The sequence below is a fragment of the Stylophora pistillata genome, chromosome 10 (genome assembly GCF_964205215.1).
Source record: "Stylophora pistillata chromosome 10, jaStyPist1.2, whole genome shotgun sequence".
NCBI lineage: Eukaryota > Metazoa > Cnidaria > Anthozoa > Scleractinia > Pocilloporidae > Stylophora > Stylophora pistillata.
Window position 1 is genome coordinate 2,554,084 of NC_142528.1, and position 5,801 is coordinate 2,559,884.

Sequence of the window (5,801 nt, forward strand, 5' to 3'; positions counted from 1 at the left end):
TGTAAGAGGAAGTTGGACCTTTACAGACTTGGTTTTAACAGTTTTAATCGCCCTTTGATGTTTATTTTAAATCAACAGGCGGTATAAGGAATTCTTTGGTCTTCAAAGCAAGTTACAAGAATTCCACGGTAAGTATTGGAGTTTGATCCATGTTTGCTTTGAATTATTTCCATTGGAAATATCACACCAAACTAAAAGGCATAGACACAGGGTCATTTTTATCAGCCAGCACGCGCAAGATGAGAGAAACACCCATGAGACCCACTAGACGAGTCTTTTTTCCCGTTCGACACTCCTAAAAAGTGCTTCGTGCATATGATTTCATTTCATTTTGTCTCTTGCAGGTTCAATCGATGACTCGCTTCTTCCACCGAAGCGTAATTCTTTAAAATCAGTTTCGCAGAAGAGTACAGCTACTTATTTCGATGCTTGCAGAGTTCAGTTTGAGAAATATTTCCAGGTAAGAATGAGGCATGAATGAATCTCGAGGCTTGGAATGAATTCTTCGAACAATTTGTTGTTTTTCTGTTCTCTAGTATTTGTGTTCTAATCCGCTGCTAAAGGGAAGCGGATTATTGTTCAACTTCCTTTCACCAGAAAAGGAATTCAGTAAAATGTTTGGCCCTGACAAGATGGGTGATAAAGCGGATAAGTTGTATACTGTTTTGCACCACTCATATATCCTATGCACAGATAGAATGAAAAGAATACAGGATGAAATCAATAGAAGAATAGATTAATAAGCAACGTGACGTTACTGAGCGCAAAAAAGCTTTTTTGAAACATACTAACAGCGAAGAGGGGTTATAGGACTGATAAATTAGTCAATCTAAGCTAATCAGAAAACAATGTCAAGTGTGACAGGTTGTTTGCCCAACGTGATTCTCTGTCATAGGAATATTACCGACACCCTCCTGCAGTTTTAGCTGTTGGAGTCCATACTTTTTGTTCTAATTTCTCGATTCTGCATTTTTCGCAGGTAAAAAGATCAAGTCAATGACAACAATACTCAAAAAGGAGGTAAGCCGGCGATGCTTTAAAGACAAGTGAATTACTTGATTCTTATACTGAGTTCTATTCAAGTATTCAGTCGGTGGGTATACAATAAATGTCCCGTGGGTATACAAGGAGTGTCCCATGGGTATACAATGAATGTCCCCTGGGTATACAATGGATATCCCCTGGGTATGCAATGAATGTCCCCTGGGTAAAACTGTTAACCTTGCTGTTTCTCTCTACAGAAAGGTCAGAACCTCGATCCATTTTTGCAGTCGATCTTATCATCTACCGTAGAACCAACAAAAAGGAAGCCATTACCAAAGTTAGTCATTTTCTTCATGTTGATTTTGTTTTAAGCTATCAACCATAAATCTCAGACCGATCTTGCAAACTATCTCTATAATCACAGGCAACGAGCAGAGCCTCTCTTTCCAGTTTATCTTGTCACATGAGTCACAAATAGTTAACAGAAACCAGTTGTTTTATTCACCTCTGGTTATTGGTGACTCGCACAAAAGAACAAAAACAAAAACAAAAACAAATGCTCTTAGCTTAATGGAGCCTATTTAAGGTAAGCCAAAATTGTGCTATTTAATTGACTTGGTAAATATTGGATTTTATCTATTGTAGGGGTCTTCTAGATGAATCAAGAAGAGGCGAGGTACGCTTACATTTTAGACATGATTTTCTTCTCTCCGTATCTGTTTTCTATATTTGATTAAGCGTTTTTGTGTAGATGGCTTTGAACTCGCTTTTACCAGCCCTCAATCGTACACTTTCAAACAATTTTGTACTTTCGGTTTTGAAACCTTTTGATCATTTTAACGAGTTACATTTGATTGTTAAATTGCATCTAGGAGGGACTTTTTCCAGGAAGGAGAAAACCGGTATCGTGAGTATTGCGTGGTTCGCAAACCTTTCTTTTTATTCTCGTGAAGGACAACAACTTAAATCAACAATATTATACATATGATGCACGATCCTCGCAGTAGATAGCGCTATTTAAGCAATAGCGAAAATCAGACCTGAAAAAAATCAGGCCTGTACGGGATTCGAACCACTGACCTCTGCGATACTAGTGCAAAACATATGAACTTCATATATCTATTGTATCTGATTTATCATCACGGGTTTATTACGAATCAACTTAACGGCCTGCTCCCAGTTGGCTTGTTAGCTCAATAGGTGGTTTGCACGTTACGTCATAGCCGCCATGTTGGTGGACGTAAACAATGAATATCTCATTAGCTTCGTTTGTTCGTCCACCAGCATTTGTTCCTTTCACCATTGTTACCTGTGTCTCTAGAGATTGGTTGCAAACCACCAATTAGTAGAGCGCTGCACTAGTATCGCAGAGGTCAGTGGTTCGAATCCCGTACAGGCCTGCTGTTTTTCAGGCCTGATTTTCGCTATTGCATAAATAGCGCCATCTACTGCGAAGGATCGTGCATCATAAATATATCTTTGATGTTAAAAGGAACTAGTTAACATTTGTTCACCGAAGCGGAGGTGAATTATTAGGGACCTTAAGAAACCACGACGGCGACGGCAACGAGGACGTGGAAAAAAAAGAGATCTAATTGACAGAACAATAGCTCAGAACGTGCGTTTTGAAACTTGGTACATTTCTTAGCCGTCCTATGCAAAACAACTTGAACGTGAAATCGCCACAATTTGCGTCGTCTGCGAACCGAAACCGCAACGGCAAATTATTTTAATTTCCATTTGGAACTCAACGGCTACTTTATACGTCATGCTGAAGTTGAGCTGTGGCGCTGTATGAGACAGTAAGTTCCTGCATCCATTTTTGAAATTCTAACTAAGAGTAGAAACTCATTTTTTAATCGAAGTCTACCTTGGCGTCGCCGTCGTGGTTTCTTAAAGTCCCTATTATTTTGGTATAGGAGAGGATAACGTGTAAGTAATTCAATCGAAACTAAAATGAGACAAAAATTCATAGTTGTATAAACGAATAGCTATTTATCTTTTCAATACTCTCACAGAATCACTCAGTGTACTTACAAAAATAATCTTTCGGCAAAATACGAAATCAACACCTTTAAGAAGCCATGTTAAGCAGGAGATGCTCATAATTTATCGTCTTTACGTGTCATATTCCTATTTCATATTCCTATTTGGGTATTATGCTGTTTTTGATCTGTGCGATTCTGCTCCTTTCAAGCCTTTCCCCAAGTCCTCCTCACAGAAATAGTTCAAGAAATGAGTATCTAACATCATGCTCTCCAGTATGTCAATTTTTGGCTTTGGAATTTGGAATGGTTCGTCTGCAAAAAGGATTTTTTGGTTTTCGACCTTGGATTGTGCAATGGTTTTCTACATCCACTCTTTGTATTTCAAACAATGGTTACTACAAGCCTGGTGGAATTCTGCATTCATCAACACTTCTTTGTGACACTGTGCCTTGTGAAGTGCGAAGCAATTCAATTCAACCTCGTACTATACGTGCTTCCTTTGTCTCATTAGACAATCGCTGCTCTGTACCATTATATAAATTCAAGAAAAAATGGTTCAAGAGTAAAATCTCTTATTATTCCAATAGTTCGTCAACTTTTAATTTTTTGGAATTATCAGTCTTGCTTAGCGGTGATGTTCATCCATTGCCTGGCCCGGAGAATAGGAAATCTATTTCAGTTCGTATCTCTCAACGTACGCGACGTCGCCATGGTAACCATCACGCGGTGAAAAATAATCACAAAAGATCTGAAGTCCGTACCATCATTAATATTCCAACTATTTCAGAACAATCTCCTAACGTCAAAAATCATCTTAGGCTCTGCTGCTTGAATGCTAGATCAATTAAAAACAAATCTGCGGATTTTGTTTGCTATGCAGCATTCACCGGTGCGGACATTTACATATTTACAGAAACATGGTTGACTGAACGTGACATGGCACATAGAGCTGAACTTACTCTGCCTGGTTTCAAGCTGCTCGATCAACCGCGTCTTAGAAGGACTGGTGGTGGACTTGCACTCTTAATAAAGAGCGGCATAGATGCCAAGAAAATGGACGGTGGTGAGCGTAGATCTTTCGAATTTTTTGAATGGACTCTGCGTTATGGTTCAAATAGCTTGAGAATTGCTGTCATCTATCGTATACCATATTCTCAAGCCCATCCAGTCACCACTAGTGTTTTCTTTGATGAATTTATAACTTACCTCGAGTCGATCATCATGTCTCCTGAGCCGTTGCTGATAACGGGTGATTTCAATATTCATGTCGACGTACATACTGACTCTGATGCTTCTCGTTTTCAAGATTTACTATCGTCTATGGGCCTTCAACAGCACGTGGATAAATCTACACATATATCTGGGCACACCTTAGACTTAATGATTACTCGTTGCTCGGATTCATTTCTTACAGCCAAACCTATGACTGACTACTTGTTTTCAGACCATATTACTGTTCTTTGCGATCTTGCCTTAAGTAAACCATCTCCCAAAAATGAGCAAATATCATATAGAAAACTGAAGGCAATCAAGATTGAGGATTTTAAACAAGATCTGTCTACCTCTGAGCTTTGTAATTACAGTCCAGATTCGCTTAACGATCTCGTTGAATGCTATAACGATACCTTGTCCCAAGTGCTCGAGAGACATGCTCCACTTCGATCCAAAGTTATACGATCTCGACCTCTGGTTCCTTGGTTCAATGAAGATATAAAAAATGCCCGCCGTGAAAAACGGAAAGCAGAAAGAAAATGGCGACGCTCTGGCAAACACGACGATATGTTGTCATACAAAAAGATCAAGAATACGACAAATCGATTAATGAACGAAGCTCGAAGCCAATACTATCATGACTTCATTAATGATAACAGTTCAAACCAAAAAAAGCTCTTTGCAGCTGCGAATACTCTTTTGAATCAAAGGAAAAAGAACACTGTGCTACCACCTTGCGATGATAAGCTTGAATTAGCTGATAGGATGGGCTCGTACTTTGTTCAAAAAATCACTGATATTGGTACAAGACTCGACGTTATGGCTCAAGATCTTTCCACTGACCCGCTTTTAAACTGTACATTGTCACCAACCCCCAAATTTAGTAAATTTACAGCACTTTCTGAACTCGAAGTACGGAAACTTATCGAAGGTAGCGCAAAGAAAAGCTGTTCTTTTGATCCGATGCCTACCTCACTGGTTTTTAGCTGCATTGATGTCCTGCTTCCCGTGATCACAAAAATGATAAATCTATCCCTCGTGGATGGTGTGTTTGCTGATGTCTGGAAATGTGCACTTGTTAAGCCGTTGCTCAAAAAAGCTGGTCTTGATCCACTTCTTAGTAACTACAGACCTGTTAGTAATTTGCCATACATATCGAAGCTCACCGAAAAGGCGGTGTATAATCAGTACCGAAACAGCGCTTCTTCGGGTTGTTAACGATATCTTAATGAAGATGAATTCACAAGAGGTCACTCTTCTTGTCATGTTGGATCTTAGTGCCGCCTTCGACACTGTTAATCATGATATACTGATCAAACGTCTCCACGAAGAATTAGGTATTGCTGATTCTGCCCTGAGCTGGTTTGAGTCATATCTCCATAACAGGATGCAAAAAGTTGACATCGAGGGATCGATATCTAACCCATTCGATTTAGGCTGCGGTGTTCCTCAAGGGTCGTGTCTTGGACCGATTCTATTTATTATATATGCATCTAAGCTCTTTAAGATCATTGAACACGAGCTCCCTTGTGCTCATTGTTATGCTGATGACACCCAGTTATATCTGAGTTTTAAACCTAATACTACATCTCAAGACCAAGCCTTGCAAGCAATGGA

At 39.4% G+C, this 5,801-nt stretch overlaps 1 long non-coding RNA gene across 1 annotated transcript; it reads left to right on the forward strand.

Annotated features, from left to right (window-relative positions):
• The first annotated feature begins 1,275 nt into the window (after positions 1–1,275).
• LOC148721337 (uncharacterized) lies at positions 1,276–1,888 on the forward strand. The gene is made up of 3 exons (XR_015992231.1): positions 1,276–1,321; positions 1,630–1,660; positions 1,857–1,888. It is a non-coding gene; the product is annotated as an uncharacterized LOC148721337 (long non-coding RNA).
• Positions 1,889–5,801: the final 3,913 nt, after the last annotated feature.